General features: G+C 41.2%; 1 protein-coding gene across 1 annotated transcript in view; it reads left to right on the top strand.

Annotated features, from left to right (window-relative positions):
- Nucleotides 1-4,910: 4,910 nt before the first annotated feature.
- Nucleotides 4,911-19,894, top strand: part of LOC141770587 (synaptotagmin-2-like) — a 34,927-nt gene continuing 19,943 nt past the window's right edge. Inside the window, exon 1 of the mRNA XM_074640282.1 lies at nucleotides 4,911-5,264. The gene's annotated coding sequence lies outside the window, so the exon portion shown is untranslated. The remainder of the gene's footprint in view (nucleotides 5,265-19,894) is intronic.

Raw genomic sequence — 19,894 nt, 5'->3', positions numbered from 1 at the left:
CCCTTAGTATTGCTGTGAGGAAGTGTGCTGAATAATGAGTGACCCAGCTCTACAGTTATAAAACCAACAGACACTTTGAGTGTGGCGTCCTCTAGTGTCACAACTGAGCAATGACACCTGCAGGCCTTCTGAAAATGGGAGGATTGACAGAAACATTTAATATCAGTACATTTGTAATTTTCTACGTTCACATCCCAAAAATGAAGAGAAAGATCAACACGGTTAATAACTGCCCATTTGATTTACAACCCTATGACTAGATCTGTCGGCTGTTTTGTGTCGTCACCTTGCACAATTTGCGTCGTGCAGCTTTAACCTGTGGGCTGGGAGCCATAATGGGTCTCAGGCCTACTTCTGCTGGGTCCCTGGATGCTGACATGCTGCAATAGGGTCATGGAACGAGAGACTTTGTCTAATTTAGGTCTTGCACAGAGAAAGTTTCAAACCTCCAATGACAAGCATTATTAAATCACTGATGTATAATGTAGGTAAGTGCACATATCAGAAATATAAATGTTTTTTTTGGAATAGTATAATTTAATTAAATTTTTTACAGTTGCCTTGACTTGTGAAATGAGAAATCATATGATTTGATGTTGAGATGTGATGCTAGTAAACTGCACACACTGTACTCAAATGTCCTCTACATGATATCTAGAGCATTAAAATAGCAGCAAACAACTATTTGCTATGTAAAGATATGGTGGAGTGATGTCTACCTGAGCAGAGAGTGAAGTCACTCTGTATGTTATAATCGGTGGTGTCTAGAAAGGAACCAGCAAACTGGGTAAACTATTGCGAGATTGCTATGGTTAGGCGCTGACCTCGAATAGTTAAGGGTTAGAATAGGTCGTCGGGCCGTGAGAGTTTTTGCAAGTTTTTTGCAGATCTCAGATCAGATTTCGCAATTACAGGTTCCCTTCAAGACACGACCGTTGTAACCAGTGCTTCTCCATAGCTGGGCGGCCCCGCATGCTTCTAGTGCACCTTCGTGCGTGCGTGTGAGCGTCAGGTGAGCTTGCCCCATTGGTAGCTCATGGCCGCAGCTCTGCACTGCTCTCATACGGCGGTTGCAGCACAGCACTGTTGCCTTTGTTTTTTCACTGTTAGCGCTGTTAGCACCGTTAGCTAGGAGCCCACAGCTCAGCCGTCGCCATGTTGAGAGACGGAAACTGTCCTCAGCCTCAGCTGTATCAAAGCTGTATGTTGTGTTTTTAGTGCTAATTAGCAAATGTTAGCATGTCAACACATTGAAGTAAGATGATGAACATGTTAAAGGAGCAATACGGCCTTTATGTACCACCATTTATAATGGGTAGCCTACTGCAGTACTAATTCAAAACATCGGAGCCGCGGCCCGTCCACTCTTCTAGTTTGACTGATAGCAGAAGGCATGCGTTAGCATCACAGAGAGAGATGTGCCGAGGCTTTCTAGGTCGGGTAGAATCTCATGTTATGTTATCTCTGTTGATCCAGTCCGTTTGCTTGCTTCCATGGCTGCAGAAGGCTCTGTTTGTGTGCCAATTTGTGTCATATGTGGCAACGGGGTGTCTAAACGGGCAGTGGACGGGATCACACCGGCCAAAACAAAAACAGGAAGGAAGTTTCAAAGGAGAACATGCTGGCTGTAGCGTTGTTGTCAGAGAAGCCAGTATTTCAATTCAGCATGTTTCCTTAATCTCTGATGGCATATAATAGTCATTTTATGATTTATTACAGTAAACATATTACATAGTGGTCCTGTAAACATTATACATCAGCCTGTTAACATTGTCATTGTGAGAATGTTAGCATTCCTCATACATCAGACCGGTATACATCATCCAGAGTAGGCTCTAATGATCACACCCCCTTTTGGGGGAAACCAATTTAATGTCCCTCAGAGACCGCAATGGAGTAAACAGAAGAAGTTGAAACATGTCTCCAAACTTCTACTTTAAACAAACCGATAGTAGTAATAACGCTATGCCGAAGAGTTGCTGTGTAGTTGGTTGCACCAACAATAAATCCCAAAACGCTGATCTCTGATTTGTTCCCCTATTGTGTCCTAAAAAATATCTTATAGACAGGCTTTATGGCTCCAAGCTATAGACCAGACCAGCATGGTCCCCCATTTTGGGGGAAAGAAACTCGCTGTCACAGGAGAGAAAATAGAAAATAATAAAAAGCAGTTGTGTAGTAGGTTAACGGAGGCTTTCACACTGATATTTGAGGCACATATGATACGTTAATATAAACTGTCAGTGTGGTAAATCGCTAAATGATGCTGGTGACAGTGACTAGCATGGCTAGCTAACGTTATAGCTTGAGTGTGAGGCTGCTGCAGTAACAGTCATACATTAACGTTATAGCAGCATCAGACTGTCGTCTCCAACTAAATCTCAGCCTATAGATCAACCAATTGGCTCTTAACACTTCGGTCATTAACAGACAATATTTAGCCTAACATGATTCAATCAAATATGTCTATTACATGACTTTGTTGAATATTTGATTCTGATTGGTCAATCACGGCGTTCTACGGTCTGTTATTTCTTTATAGCAGACCGTTGCTATTTATTTATTTATTTAAAAAGGATCCCCATTAGCTGATACCAATGGCACCAGCTAGTCTTCCTGGGGTCCGGTATAACAGACCGTTGCTATGGGCGCAGTTCTGATGTCGGACTCTGGCGGACCATTAATATCTGGCCACTGTGTTGGGCTGGGGGAGACTGAAGGGACATGGCGCCGATCAACCTTACTTTATTAAGTTACCGTGAACACTCAGGTTCAGGCAAGGTCGCAAAATAATTATTAGACATGTGTATAAAACAAACATTTGTATAACAAGAAATGAATGCATACGAATTTGTCAAAATTATAACCCAAACATTGGTCAAACTGAATTGGGATTTCCGGTTTTCTTTTCCCCAAAAGGGGGCAAGACCTTGACCTTTTGCGAAGTACCCGTATGTGCCGGTCTGATGTATAAAGCAGCTCGCACGTATTTATTCTTGTAGTTGTTCTTGTCTTCTTGTTTCACTCTCACTTCCATTTTATATTTGAGGCTCATTACACTTCCTGGTTCACCTTTATGAACGATGCTCCAGGCACTATGCTGAATTATCTCCGCGTCTCTGTTTCATCTATTATCATTTATTGCTATGACGTCCAGCACGAGGCAATCACTAAATATCCTCTGGCTGAGTAATTGGATCCCATCAAAACTTTTCTCTCCAGCCCTCCACCCTCTCGAGCGGGAAGCAAATAGCCACCGCGGGGATGGAAAGTTCATAAAATGGAAGGATGCTTTAGTGATGCAGCGTCTCTGACTCATGTTGTGGTCTAATTGTTGGTAATGCACCGAGCACTGCCTGGCCGCTGTTATGTCAAGGGTAACGCCAAAGGCAATGAGATGGCGTGTCCTCCTTGGAGGGAGCCTGGCTGCTATCTGCTGCAGAGATTTTGGCAGCGTTCCCAGAAGGGTTTAATAAATGTAATGGTGAAACTGGCACTCACACCACCGTACTGTCGTTGCTTTTCATTAAGAAATGTTGCGCTGCTAAATCAGCTGGATGGACTGTCTGAGGACACTTTTTATTTGCCTAAGACTTGAGCAGTTAAGTGGTATGAGGAGGATCATACTGTTATGTATTGTTTAAGGCTTTCTTTCTCATGTTTGTGAACAGTTTAAAGAACAAATATTGTCCCTGAGAGCTCTTATTCACCTGCCTTCACAGTTATAATATTTAAAAAAAATTAAATAATTTTCTTTTTTTGTATATTTCAGGGTGCTTCACAGTGATTCCCACAAAAAAAACACGTGCTGCATGGATTTCCCTGGAGAAACCTGCAGTGGCAGGGAGATGCAGCGGCTGTCCGGTGTTGGGAGTCAGGTAGTTTATTGATTTCAGATGGCAGAATGAGACTTCATTAAGTCCGTTTAATTAAATTGAAGCACTTAGTTGTCGAGTGGGAAGGAAATTAAAAACAAGAGAAAAAAAAAATATCTAAATGTTCCTACATGTATGTTTGATTAGTTTCATCTGATATATCACCCAACATGACCAATCCTGACCTATACAACATGTCAAAGGTCAAGTTGTTGAACTGGATCTTGTCTGCAGGCAGATTTAATGTTCTTCTATAACATACAGTTTGACTCCTGCTTGACTTTTATACTTTTTGTTTAATTAGAGGACACTTTAATCTCTGGCTCCCTTTCCTAATGAGGCGGCAGCAGTGATCTGTGTCAGTCCCGCAGCTCATCCCACCTCCCTGCTCTTTTGTATTATTCACCAGTTACATGCTAGATGCCTGTAAACAAGGAAGGGATGAACTAGTTGCCTTTTTTTCATGCTGCTGAGTCTGCTGGAGCTTCACAGCAACTGCTGCTGGAAAAAAGAAAAAAAGAAAAAACTTCCCATCTGTGTTCTGCCTGCCTCTATACTGCAGCAAAACCAGCCCGAGCAGACCGGTAACACCCCCTCACCCATCCTCATCCTCCTCCTCCTCCTCCTCCTCTTCCTCTCCATCTATCCTCTCTGGTCCTCCTCACACCTCACTGCACTCAGGTTCCTGCAGAGCTCCTGCAGCAGGGAGGCACAGCATCTCTGAAACCAAGCTCTGTGAGAGCCACTGCATACTGCTGGTTACCATCTTCACCTCTCTGTTCACCACTCATCTCATCGATTCCCCTCCCTCTCTTCCTCCCTTTCCTCCTGCGTCTAATTCTCAAAGCTCAGCACTCCCCGGCTGCCTGTGCTGAGAGGAAAAAAAGTGATGGAGCAAGAAGAAAAGAGGAGGAGGAGGAGGAGCACGGTTGTTAGTGCGCCACAGAAAATCTAACCCCCCTCCCCTGCCTACCCAATTGATGACAAGGAAGGTTTTTATTGAGTAGCTCCTCCGCCAATGAGCGAACAGTGCCGGGAAATACAGCAGTGGAACTGCACCGGCTCTGATGCTTGTGCTGATTTCAGTGTGTTAAAACAATGTTGATCTGTGCGAGTGTTTCCTCTCCTCTCTGCCTGATCTGAGTTCACTACGTCAGCAGCACCTTGAGCCAAGAAAAAGTCTTGTTTAAGAGTGTCTGCTTCTTGGACAGAAACACCCCCAGGTGAATCTGGGACCTTCCAGCTTCTGGGGTTTTTTGAGATGTCGTTTGAGAGTGGGATGAACCAAAGTGCAGATTGTTAAGATTTTTTGTGTTCTTCCTGCATATCTGACACCCTGCTCTCTGCTTCTCCACTCCTTGTTTAGGAGGCAGCACATCTCTCTTCAAGGTAAGCAGCATATTTATTTTTTTCATTCTCCTCTCCTGTCCAAAGACAGCATCATCAGTTACTGGGGCTTTGCTGCGTGCCAGGTTGTCACAGAGGCACCTAGCCTCATTACACACACATCCTGTCTGAATGTGGAGGAGAAAAAAAAAAAGCTCTGCAGAGAGAAAGAGAGGATAAATGGCTCAGGGGTAATTAGAGCAGACAGTGTTAGCCAGTCTCCTCTCGTTTTAATGCAGTTCAACATCAAATCTGCCAGAGTGGAACTTTTAACAGCATGCCGGTGAGTCCTCATGCCTGTATACACCTCAGCATCATGTAGTGCTGCAGTATAATGTTACATATTAAAACACAAACGTGAGTGAGGGTAGAACTTGAGATGGGGATGGGGATTACTTGCACTATACAAAGAAGAGGAACGACACTTTTCACTGGCTGCTTAGTATCTGCATATGTGTGAGAGATATTTGATTTTGTAATATACATTTTTCCCAAAGAAGTATATAGAAAAGAAGTTGTTTTAATCTAACAAGTAACTGATTTTCATTTCTTTTCATCTGTATTTCTTTAATGGGGCCTTTTGTTTTTACAGTGTATCAGTGTTTAGATGGAGGATGAAAGGCAGCTCCCTCTCATACAGTAAAAGCTCTGAGGGAGTGTGTGCAAAGTCAAATCTGCTGAGCCAGCAGGAGTGAAGGGCCCACATAAGAGTCTGCAGAGCTCACTGTGTTTATGTGAATCTGTTAAGCCAAAGAATTTATGCCAAGTCCATTACGACCTTTCCTTTTAGATGCATTATTAGCACAAATATTCCCTTCACTGACTGTAGTGGAGGGTGGTTGAACGTAAAGCTGTCATTAACATGCTTTTAAATTTTGCGCATTACAGCCTCTGATAGACACTGATTACGTTGATGCTTGGAATTCGTTTCGTTTTCTTGTAATTTAGGCAGCATGGCCTCTTTTTTTATCATCTCCCATGTGGATATTCCTCTTTTTCTTATCGATTAAGAAATATTTTTATTTTCAGTCACAGCCTTGAGTTTAGTGAATGATACATGTTGGTGCTGTATATGTTCATGGGCTGATTATGATGCAGTGGTGTGAGCCGATCAGCTGGTGCAGTGGTTTCTTTATTCCCTGGGGCTGTTATGAGTACATGACTGGGACACTCCTGAGCGTGTGAGCCAAATGAGGACTTCCTTTTTTTGGCATCAGCAGTGGTGGACTAGGTGGTGTGTAGCTGCAGTATGACTATACTGACACACACACATACTGACACACCTCTTCCACAATGTATGTCCTTGCCTTGGTGCATTTAGTGCTGCAATATATGTTTAACAAGTACCTTATATGGCAGATAGTACAGTGACTGTGTGACCTGACAGTGCAATAAGAGAGCATGCTCATAGTTATCAATATACACTTTAAATGTGTTTCCCCTCTATTACCTCTTTTATTAACTGTTAAGACAGCCATGATTAAGTTGCTCATGTGACTAATTAAAAAGGGTTAGAGAGAGCACAAGATTAATTGCTAGAGGACAAAGCGGTATAGCAACACATCTCTCATTTTTAAACTGTCTGTAGGGTGGATGAGAGAAAATATAATTTTGCATCTAAGTTGTGTTTTCTTGCTGAATTTGCATTTAGCATTACGCTGAGAGAGGATTAATCATACTGCACAGTTTTGCAGTCTGTGCTTGGTGTCTGGTGATGAAGTCAGCGTTACATCTCTTAGATGAGATTAGGCTATGTTATAGGGTGTCACTTTATGGGAATCGCACAGTACTTAGTTTCCTTGACAAATATATGCAAGCAAGCACTTCTTTTTTAGCCATGCTAGTGGTGTGACTGTACGGACGACAATGTCGGCTCAGCCCACCAATCTGGTCCATCTCAACACCTATTGGATGGATTGCTATGAAATGTTGTACAGACATTCATGGTTCCTCTGGTTGTTCCCTGACTCTTAGTCCTTGATATTTGTGGTTTTGAGTGAAATATCTCAACAACTGTTGGACGATTTACTATGAAATATGAAAACTTATCTTCCTTTCAGCCTCAGCTGTTGGCCTACTTCGTGTTTAGTGCTAATTAGCAAATGTTAGCATGCTAACACTCTAAACTAAGATGGAAACATTCGACCCGTTCTCACTCCCAACTCGTCAAATACCGCTGTTTGGTCAGCGCCCCGCTGCATCGGAAACCGACACACAGAGGCACCCTTTAGCAACGCTATGTGATGAACCGGGCTTTCAACTAACTCCAATGTAAACCCACCCAACCAGGAGACAGGTGTCCATGTCCCGTGTGAAACCAAAAGTAACGTTGACTTATTTTGTCACGTCACTCACGTGAGTCGCTATTCAGTGAAGTTAATGTCAATCATGACCGTTTCCTAACCCTAACTAAGGGGTTGTGTTGCTTAAACCTAATTTCCTGTGAAAACGGAAGTCTGTGACGGACTCTATGCATGTAGCAAGCGTATTTTGTCACGCTGTCCCTTGTCCGTCCAAAAGTAATGCATAAGGGGCGACCCAAAACCTCGGTCTCAAAGGCCGAGGGGCACTGAACAAGCAGCGGTATTTGACGAGTTGGGAGTGTGAATGTTTTGCGACATTATACCTGCTAAACATCAGCATGTTAGCGTTGTCATTGTGAGCATGTTAGCATGTTGATGTTAGCATATAGCTCAAACTACCGCTCTGCCTAAGTAAATTAATTTGCATTTATATAGCGCTTTTCCAGTCTTCCGACCACTCAAAGCGCTTTACACTACATGTAAGCATTCACCCATTCACACACACTGATGGCAGAGGCTGCTAAGGTCACAACTTTGCCCATCAGGATCTGATCTAAATACTCATGCCTTCGGGAGCAGTTTGGAGTTAAGTGTCTTGCTCAAGGACACATCGACATGTGACCCGGAGCAGCAAGGGATCGAACCACCGACCTTCCGATTGGTGGACAACCTGCTCTCTCCTCTGAGCCACAGCCATCCAGGTTGTTCAGCCCATGGATTTGTAAAGAGAACTGGATACAGCATTGGAAGTTACTCAGGGGAGCATGAAGCCAAATTTGCTCAACTGCCGATTGTAAAGTTACCCGGATCTTCCGGCGATCTTCCGCATCCATTGGTACAGCCTCACAGAGCTGCTAGCATACTCTTAGTCTTGTTATTTTACTGTGTTTGCATCTTCTCCTTTAGTTATCTTGTTGTTGCCACAATAACATCTGAGCCTACTGGTCTCCTCTCACATTGGATTAATTATATTAATGGTTTATATCAGCCTGCTGAACCTACTAGCAGATTTAGTTGGCCCCTACTGGTCCATATGTGACTGTATGTGGTTTGGTAACAGTGTTATCAGTTGACAGATCAACGGGTGTTTGAAATGTGAATATCAGTGATGTTTTATTCCAGGTTGTGGATGGTTCCTGCGGTTAGTCAGGAGGCCTCATTTGAGCTCCTTTAAGTTTCCACATTACTGCTCCTCCTGAGGAGATGTGTTCATGCCCGGAGGACTTCTGCTGCTTGATGGTTCATGAAATGGGATTTTGTACTGCAGCATTTAATCCTGACCTCTCTAAACTGAGATCCTCTTTCACAGGCTGTCAGGTGCATCAATGTACATGAAGCACACTGATGTTTTTTATTTATACTCTACACACTGTGCTGTGTATGTGTAGAGTATGCCTAGGTCATCACTAATACTACAGTAGGTATACACAGTGATAACAGTTTGCAAAATGGCATTTATTTTTGTGATGAAAGACATTTTGATAGCTACAGTATGGCAGACAGTGATGTCAGGGGAGATGTTTTATAGACTCTGAGAGCTTACCGGTGAAAGTTGTTGAACTGATGTCTTCAGTTCAGCTGCAGTGCGTTTTCTGTCAGTTGTATGTCATCAGCACAACATTCGTCTGCCCGAGGATACAGTAGAATGGATTTTTTTTAATGTTGTGGATCATTATATAGCTGAGGTATGTTTTTTTTTTTTTTTGCCTAACTGCATTCAAACTGTAACTGTAAGCAACTCAATCAACAAGCCATCAAATGTTGGCCAAGATTTAGCTTTTTGTTTTCAGTTAGTGTATCGAAAAAGGTGAAAAAGAAACGTCTGTCGATGCTAAACCTTCAGGCCTACCCAAACAATGCAGCAGGTCAAATCTATAATACAGATTGGAGTAACATCAGAGGTCACTACTGAAGAGGAATGCAGGATGAAAGAGCGAAGACAGAAACCGGAGACATCAGCAGGTTAAAAAGCGTTTTAGATTTAAAGCTGCACTAATCAATGTTTTTCCATAAACAATGGGTCACATAACTACATGTAATGTCTGAGGTCCCGCTTGTGGTGACAAACCCACAGATAATTATCCCTCTCTTGACTCTAAAGAGCATGTCAGCATCTACAGTATCAGCTTAATGCATTGGTTTTATGTTCTGCAACTTTACTCTTTTGATTCACTCACTTGTCAGCTTCGTTTCCAGGCAGCAAAAATCTCCGATAAACCGACTACCTGCTCATCTCCACATGGCAGACAGATAAAAATGTATTTCCACACTGATAAAAAATTCAACATTATATGATATATTACCGTAGTGCATGATTGGTCTGCCATTTGCTTTATTTACTTGCCTCAGTGAAGAATACAGTATGACTGTCAGTTTCAGCCCAACCTCTGCAGTCTCTTGCAGAGGAGGATCAATACCTTTCAGCAGATCAATTTTGAATGCTTCATGGGTGAATTAATATATTTAAGTACCAGATTGAAGCGGCAACAATCAGTAGGTAGTTTGTGTACTGTATGCGAGTGTCTGTGTGCCACTCCTGTTAGAGAGGGACAGTCTATATGCTGTAATACTGTAAAGCTAAAAGCTGAATATTTTCACATTTTAAGTGAAGGACAAACAAAATAGACAACAGCTGTCTCAGCTTTTGAGTAATTGGTACCAGTGGTGGAAGACGTATTAAGATCCTTTACTTAGCGGCTATAATCAATATTTTTTGTATAATAACATTATTTCAATATCACCATACTGTAAAAAGCTACTGTACACTATCTGCTCACCAAACAGCAGACAGACACAGTTTGCGACTAGCTGGTGAACATAGAGGCGCCTTTAGCAGCTGAAGAGCCAGATATTTCCCTCATGAGTTGGTAGAGACCAAACACAGAGCTAAAAGAGAGTGAATATTAGACTTGCCAATAGGGATGTTAATAATAAGCGGAGGAGTTGTAGCATTTATTCACCGACAAATAAACTGTACACACACTGCTACATTCACAGCTATAACGCCACCAACAACCCCACACTCACCGTCGCCCCACACACGCGGTCTGTCGGACACTCGTTAAAGTTTCGCCGGGCTGACAGACTATGTGTGTGGCGGCGGCGAGCATGAAGCCCCTGGCAATGCTACAGGTGATAACGTAGCACAAATACACACACTGTTCTTCGGACACTTGCTAAAGAAATGCCGGGCAGACACACAGCTGACAACCTGCTAAACTAAAGTAAATGTGCGGTGGAGACTTTTTCTGGGAAAGTTGCTGCATGTCCGCGACACTACATGCAGCACCGTGGCTGCTACAGTAACTCTCCTGATGGTGAACTGGGGGCTCAGTTGTCTGTTGTGCTCATACACTGCAACTGACGCACCGCTGCATGCGAGGCACAAATCTTGTCGGTTAATAATCGGTTAACGAGGGTCGGTTATCGATTAACAACATTTTTCAAAATTAGCAACATTGCCAACAAAATTTACTCAAAATATTAAAAGTGAAAGTACTTGTTAGTGAGTGATATATTATTATATATGACATTATTAGATTGTTAATAGTGATGTCAATGCTGTTGTAGCTGGTTGAGGTGACTACTTTATGTTCAGTGGTTCCCAGTTTAAGGGTTGAATTTTTCTCTAATTATTTTTCAGCCAAGGAACCCATACAAGGAATAATTTGACACATAGCCTATTTTTTTTACACTTCTATAGTCTTAGTTATGTGAAAGAACAACACAGAAAGACATTAGACCTGTATTAAACATATTTGCAGAATTATAGAGTTATAGATTTGTTAGATTAGAAAGCTATTTATGAACTACACTGTAGATTCAAAAATTGTAATATTATTTGTTGAACTTTGAAGCCTTTCGTAAAAAAAAATTACATCATTATGATTTAAATGAATGAATCTGAAAACGTTTCACAGACACCCTGGCAGAGTGCCACGGACACCACTTTGAGAATAACTGCTCTAATCTTTGAGTTTTTGTGAAATAAGGGATAATTTTATCTCTTTGGGCCTTGAAGTTTAGAGGGACATTTTTTCATAAATTAATCTGAAAAAAGACAACATTTCGCAACTAAATACTGTTTTTTTGTAAGGGATCATAAGTAACTATAGTATAACAGATATAGCAGATAAATAAAGGGGAGTAAAAGTATAATATTTCCGTCTGAAATGTAGTGGTAAAGAAGAGTATTTTTTAACTCAGGTACTCTCTACCACTAAATTGCACTCTAAATGCATGGTGTTAACAGTGATACAGTAAGTGTGCGGTTGTGATTCCCACTGTGAAGCCTGAAGAGTATACTGTAGGGATGACGACTTTCAGTCATGCTGAAATATGCATGAAGTCTCCTTCAAGTATGCAGAACCATTTCACTGATACTGTAGCCTCTGTAAGATAAACCCTGTATATATAGTGCCCTCAACTGGTCACTCTGAGTCCTGCACTCTTAGCTCACTATGATGCAGGAATAAAAACAACATTAAAGAAATATTATTTCTGTTCATGAACTGAATACTTTAAATCACACTAAATGAACTGATTTATTGGTTTTAATTGAAAAGGATCTTTCAGCCCTTTTCTGGATTGATGCAGAAAACAGGCCTCTTTTTGAGGATTTGCTGATGAAGGGCTTTCTTAATGATACCAATTTGTCTTCTCCTCTTCTGGCACGAAACCCCTGACAGATTTGGAAATCTGCTGGAGCAGAAAATGGAAGATGCCCCGATTGACACATCTGGTTCTTGTATTTATTGCCTTGCCTTTGGCCTAGAGACTTATAGCCTTAAAAGTTTTTGATTCCAAATGCATCTACATCACTTTATGTGTGTTTTAATAAGGCACAGAAGGTGGTAGGAAAATGACTGCTCGCTATTTAATTAGCGAGCGTCTCGAATAAAATCTGATGTGAGATGGTTTTGAGGCCAGAGGAAAAGAAGAGGGAATGTAGGAAGACGGTGCAGAGGATCAGATAATTACTCACTGTACTCGTGTCCCTTCTGGCTTCTATTACCTCAGTACTACTCCGCCATGTTGCCCCAGATCTGTGCAGTTGGGCAACACATCCTTCACTGGTGGGAAGATGTATTCCCTGCCTCTCTTTTTCCTCCCTCTCTGTCTCTAAATGTCGCTCTCTCCCTACCTTCTGCTCCCTAAATGCACCAATATCCAGTGGTACTTGGTCAGATAGTGTGTGCAATGTGTTTACATGTACATACAGTATCTGTATGGTTGTTTGTTGGTTTCAATCCTGAAGATGTGTACAATTAATCTGTAGTGTTAGATTGGTCCAATTTGAGAAACTTTACACTGAAAAACCATTGCACTTCATCTCCAGAGAGCCAAAGTTGTAACACATTACAGTCATTCAGAGCACTATGTGCTCTGAATGACTGTAATGGGTTACAATCATTCATATAATTTACATGCAGTGCAACATATTAGCTAAGCTACAAGGAAATTACTTTTTTTTTAATATATGTCAAGCTTTCAAGTCTACTTTTTGATGATTTTCCTGTGTAATTTTTTTATTACCACAGGGAAATGTTTGTGGGCATTATAGTTTGCCCTTGAGCTAGCGTATGTGAACGAACTCACGGGGGAAATTTAGTAGAAAGACATTATGCAGTTAATTACTTCTGTTAGTTTTACCCTTGGGATTAGAATTGTTTTCCGCTCGTTTCATGATGTAAGTAGATAGTAATATACCGTAGCATGAAAGTGTTTACGACTAATTACCAATGGACAAGCTGGCGGGCATTTGGTTTGGGTGACGGTTTGATTGTTTGAAAGAGATTTGCCTTTTCTATACGAGTATCTTCAAGAGATACATTTGTGTTCATATTCTCATAAAAATCATTTTAGAGTGACCTCCCTCTTATAGTGGACGGTCCTGGTTGAGTTCAGAAGGCAAATGTCTGACCTTGGAGGGTCGTCAGCTGTTGTCTCAGCTCTATAAACGGACTATTAAGAACCTGGACTATTAGCTCACACTGCATCTTCTCTTCTCATTTCGACACTTCAGCACCTCCACACCTCATATATTTCACACATCGATGCATTGCTTTAATTGCTGACACTGATAATAATAATAATCTTTATTTGTATAGCACCTTTCTAAACATAGTTACAAAGTGCTTGCACAGATACAATGAAATACAGACAAAATAAAAACAACAATAAAAGAACAAAACATAAAGACCAAATAATGAGAAAAAAACCTGTAACAAGTAGTTCTGTATCAATATATAATAATGTACATAATAACCACACCCCATCGTTATGGGTATAGTTTTCTTTAAAGCAAATAGAAAAGTTCGATTGATTTTCTACCTTGTAGTGACTGCACCCACTTCGAATGTTATCAGCCGATTTAATGGGTATTATCAGAGTTTATCAACCTCATAGATATGGGTTAAAAGGGGCCTGCTACACCCACTAGTAGGTTGGGAAGGCCGTTATCATCTATTTGCATGGTTTATCACCGATACGAATACAAGAAGACGACGCCGACCTCAAGTGCCCGTAGTAATTATGATGGGAGCAAAGCAGGTAGTCAGGTGACGCAGTATAAAGAGCGTAAAAGTCCGCTTGAGGTGGTGTTGGTGGTCGGGTTCAATGGATGGTAACATTTATTACCAATCTTTTATCTCATATATTCCTTTTATATATATGTATGTAGTCTTACATATTACACCAAGGGTTGGAAATTAGCACCAGCCACCAGCCAAATGCTGGTAAAATATGAAAGTGGCTGCTAGATTTGCTTCACTCAACAGCCAAAAAAACTATTTAATCTATGGAACGAGTGGCCGATAGATTTTGGAGTCCTCGAGCCACAGTGGCAGGTAAACAAAAAAGTTAATTTCCAACACTCCTTACACCTTTTTAAGGGCAAACGCAATTTCGTTATGCTTGCATTATGACAATAAAGTTCTTGAATTTTGAACCAAACAGAACTTTCACCCAGGAGACCACTGTTTGTTTCCCGTGTGAAACCACAAGTCAACGTTGACTTATTTTACCGCACTTTTGTTATGTAACTTGCGTACTTCACTAACAAATATACTTATTTCTGGCCAAACCACCATCTTTCCTAAACCTAAAGTTGTTTTATTTCAATTCACAATGTTAAGTTTCACTTTCACTTTCACAATGGGAGGTTTGGCCTGTCTGAAGCATTCGTGATAACCACTGATAACGCCCATTCAATTAGCTGATTACATTCGAAATGAGTGATTTTTTAAAGGCCACAGTAGGAAATGAACAGATGTAAATACTGTTGCAGTTGTTAGTGCCCTTGAGTCCATGAGGAACTTAGCGGGGAGCTTTTCTTTCTGCCACATTGTCGTTATTTATACTACCAGTGTGGGGCGACAAACTCAGAAATGTTCAAACCCTCACACGCTGGCTTTAATAGACCTTTTGACATTTTGACACATCACAGCCGGAAACATTAATGATGACAGCATCCCATTTAATTTAGCCAACTCCAGGGCCCTAGACGAGTGTATGATGGCTCACTGGCCTCCTGAAACACTTAAAGACCCATAGTCCACCCACACAGGAGCTGTCACTTAAGTTGCCTGATTAGACGTCTTCACAGGACTGTGCTGGCCTGTACAAGCAGGGCTTGTTTTAAATACCGTAATATCTTATTGTCAGTTTTGTTGCACCTGTTAGTGCAGGACAAATGAAACCTTCATCGTTCTGATGAGAACATGGAGTTTGACCCTCACATAACCCAACTACAGCCTGAGCAGAGGTCTAATCAGTCAGAACAAGTTACAACACCTGTACGAGTGTATAGAGCCTTAAAATAGAACAATATATATATATTATTATCTGCTTTTCTTGTTATTACAGGTCAAAATGTTTTTATGAAAGAGGTTTATTCCAGTTACAGGGAAGCCCTGTATAAAGGATAATAATTAAGCTATTGCTTTTATAAAACGGTCATCAAGTATGGCAATATGAAAGCTATAAACACATTCAAATTAAAATTGTTTTTTATCAATAAATAATAATAAATAAAATAGGCCCTTCTGCCTGCACATACCAAGGTGGTTGCTATAACAGTGTTGCTATGGAACGTACACTAGCAGCTAGCATATTTATTTTTTCATCACTAACGTTATATTTATTTCATTATTTGGCTCTTTATTTACATTATTGTATGTTGCCATTTATTGTGCAACCACTGAGAAACTGTCTAGTGTCAGTAGGATGACTTTGATAACTGCTTGTATTAGGCTTGCCTTTTTTGTCAGGTGGAGGTGTGTTACTTGGCGTGTCGAGGATGTTGCTCCACTTTTCTCTGGTCCTCGAGTTTCAGTTGCACATCGACTTATGGCCATAATGTCTCTGGTGTCAAGACTCATCAGATAGTTTCTGAATCGTGGTGCTGCGGAGGCAGTGGTTAGTGTATTTCTGCTGCGTTCCTGCTTGCTTGCTTTTTCTGGGCAACATTGTGGAACCTCCTCTTTACGTAGCGCTGCATGTTGTTTAGCGGGTGAAATTTTTTTGTAGAGATAGGCACTGCTCAATCTACTCCTCCATAGAAGTTAACCTTAAATGGTTCCATTTTGTAGTGGGTTTTGGCAGCTAACTTTATTGCTTTGTATCTGTTACGTGTTCAGAGTTGGCGGAAGTGATTCCCCAAGCTTACCAAGAACAGCAACAGTCCAGCTCAAACTGGTAATGTTGCAAAATACATCAAAACGTGCGGAATGATCGAGAATCATGTGCTATGACTTTTCTACGAGATTTGCACAACGGTTTCTGAAAAAATTGCACGTAAACTGTCAGACCGTTTCAGATTTTATAATGGGTGTGTATTGGATGGGATGTTCAAAGCTAGAGTGCGTGACATCACAGCTCGAGTGGAGAAAAGCTTTAAAATCTTTTGAAAATCGATCACCAAAATTTTCTAGTTCACACTGTAATTTACCATGCATTGTGTAAAATATATCTAACATTGAATGACATCAGATCTCAAATGTTATTCCTTCATTTAGCGCAGATATTTCAAAAGTGGCAGATATCATTTCTGAGTGACATAAATACTTAAAAAGTTAATATCAGACCCTGGCCCTAATAATCGTTTCTGTTTGCTTTGTTAATTAACTGTTTTTCAGGGCAAATCTTTTGATTTAGATCAGTTTTTATCAGTTATGGCTTTACTCACTTGATCATGTTGAGAATGACTGACCACAGCTCTCCTATCCTTCACTGACACTGTATCGTATCATCATGCCAGTAACTCAGTTAGAGTGAAAAGCTGCTGTCAGATCACAAGAGTTCTTCTTCGACAGACGTCCACCCACTCGACACACTGCATAAAAAATCCCCCCGGTGTTTGCAGACACTCATGCACACACACCGTAGAGGCGAACACAGACACACTGTCACCTTGTTGACCAACTGCTACTTCCAAGACACCAAAACACTGCAACTGATGTACAGAGCCAACTGCGACCATATGGTGCTTTCTGTTTACTGTTGTCTACGCTGCAGTAATGATGGGCCGGAGTACGACCAGTATGTGAGAGAGAGATACAGAGAGACTGTAGGGGGGGCAGAGAGGGATATAATGATAGAGGTAAAAGATGAAAGCAATGAGGAGAGGAAGAAGTGAGGCATGGCAGGAAACGGAGGAAGAGAGTGAGCAGCCGACTGTTGGACAAACTGCCTTCTAGCTTCGTGTTTCTCTCTTACACCCCTGCATTGCAGCACTCCCCGCAGGAGCTGAGAGGGTGCAGTCTTTTCCACATCCTCCCTGCTGCCTCACAGGAGACGAATCATCTCGACCAAAACGTCCCGGCGCCGGCACCATGGGCAGCAGCTGCCCTCTGCATATGTTCGCTATCTGGGGCTTTGATAGTGTTTTGTGTTGCTCTTATCGACGTCCCAGCGCAGCACAGTCCTCAGGCCTGACTCATCCTTTGTGGAGGACGACTAGTAGAGAGAGGATTTTACTCATTCACAGATGCTCTGAGGAGATGAGAGAGTCAGGGAAGAGCTGGAGTATCCCACAATGCACTGGGAGGCCGAGTGAACCAATCCTCCTACTGTACTTTCACTGCTTCGGGTGATAATGCAGCTACATTGTGACCTTGCACAAAACTCTGCCAGGTAACAGAGCTGCTGAGTCAAGAAGCTGAAATGTTTTATAAAACCTCAAGAACATTAGCTGATTACATCTGATGACCACAACCGAGAATAAAAAATCTCTCATATTATTTTATTATCATTAATAAACTTGTTATCTGGCTGCTATTTATTATTCTCTTATGATCTTCTTGTTCAAGTCTATGGAAGTTTTGGGCTGCAAACATTAAAGGAACAGTTTGTAGTATTTCGGGGGATCTATTAGCAGAAATGGAATATAATATTCATAATTTTTTTTATATCTATTAGTGTATAATCACTGAAACTAAGAATCGTTGTGTTTTCGTTAGCTTAGAATGAGTCCTTCATATCTACATAGGGAGCGGGTCCTCTTCACGGAGTGCACCATGTTGCTCCGCCATGTTTCTACAGTAGCCCAGAACGGACAAACTAAACACTGGCTCTAAAGAGAGACTTTCACGTTTTTAAGTTACCTGAAGGCCACAGTAGTTCTCCGACGCGCTTGTGAAACTGGGTTACGTGAGCAGCAAAGAGTGCAAAACCGTGGTACCGCCAGCAGTCGTCTGACTTCTGCTGCTCCTAAGGTAGTGTTATTATTACGGTAAGGATGGCCTCTGAGCGAGGCGAACGGCGTTACCTTGGTTTTACACTCGGTGGCTCACGTTACCGCAGTCTTGGAAAGGGAGGAGTGAGTGGAGGGGTACTCAGTTGGTTGCAATCTGCAACCACACCACTAGAGGGCGCCAAATCCTACACACTGTACCTTTAAATGTAATAATTTAAATCAAAGAGGTTATATTACCTTTAAATGAAGAAAAACAAAAGAAAATTACTTAATTTTTACTTGTTAAATCTGATAAACACTTCAGCATTACAGGATTTTTAGGAATTTTCACAGAAACTGATGGCAAAACTTAGTTTTGGTGATATAGACTGAGACTTACAAGAGGTTATAATGTGTCGGATATTCAGATTTCACAATGAGACTCCTCCTTGAGCGGGACTTGGACACAATAACAAACAGATCGAATCACCCCATGTCTGATGCAGATTGGATTCATACAGCTCTATTCGTGAGTGGAATTGGTTCAGTCAACTGGGGACTGTAGCAGCATATTGAGGAAGTTGTCTCTAGGTCTCATTAACCAGGTGGAGAAGTTTACTCAGAAGTGGGGGAAACACATGGACTTTGTGAACTTTCAACATAAGATCCATAAGCTTAACCCCTCAAAGATGTTGGACCATGATTGTTTGATGTATTTGGATGTATGACATCGGCCAGTGTGACCTTATGTTTCCTTTTATTTTGTTGTCGATTAGGATCTATTATTATATTATTTTAATAATTATTTATTTAGCTCTTTTTTCATTTAAATTTGTGATTTTATAATTAATGACATTCTCATTTCTTGTCTACTTCTTGTATTGTTTCTACCACTTGTATTGAAAATGACGATAAACAGTTGGTCATACAAAAAAACAAAACAGATTGAATCAAGCAAAATAAGGGAAAAAAAAGCGTGTTAATTCTTCATTTCCATAACGTTGTCAGACACTTATAATAACAATCTGAGCCTTGTCAGTGGCAAAAACAAGCACTTTTAGTGAATGTTACATTGACGCTGCTAACTTGCCCCTCACAGCTCGTTTCGCAGCTGCCAGTTACAGCGTTATCCCTCATTACTGGACCAATCTCAGAAATTGTTGTCCCCTTTAGTCAGCTGGACACAAAAACATGGAAAAATAGGTTCCAGGGCGAAAAAATACCAAAGTTATCCTTTAAGGTGCAGTCAGAGCAGATTTTGCTCTTCATTAACGTGGCCCAAGTATTTGCTTCCAGTCGTGAACCTTGTTGTTTGTATTCTTGGAAAAAATATGACAAGCAGCAGAGAAGAAGCTGTATAATAATATACTGTATAATGTAGGCCACATTGTGGACCACTCTTGTTAGCCTGTTAGCCATGCTAGCTCCACAGTTATTTCCTTTCCCGCCTGCTTTTTGCCACATCACGTGAGTAAAATGACAATTCCTTTATTAAAGCACCCCAAGGTTTCGTTTCATGTGTAGTTTATACACATTTACTTTTACAGATGTGACTGTGACACTACTCCATCTCTCAAGTCTTTTTTAACCTTTAAGTATCTCAGTCCTGAAACCACAAACCAACAATATCACCGTCCTAACTTCACCTTGCTGCT

The sequence above is a fragment of the Sebastes fasciatus genome, chromosome 1 (assembly GCF_043250625.1).
Source record: "Sebastes fasciatus isolate fSebFas1 chromosome 1, fSebFas1.pri, whole genome shotgun sequence".
Taxonomy (NCBI): Eukaryota; Metazoa; Chordata; class Actinopteri; order Perciformes; family Sebastidae; genus Sebastes; species Sebastes fasciatus.
Note: the sequence above shows the minus strand (reverse complement) of the source record. Positions and strands in the feature narration are given on the sequence as shown.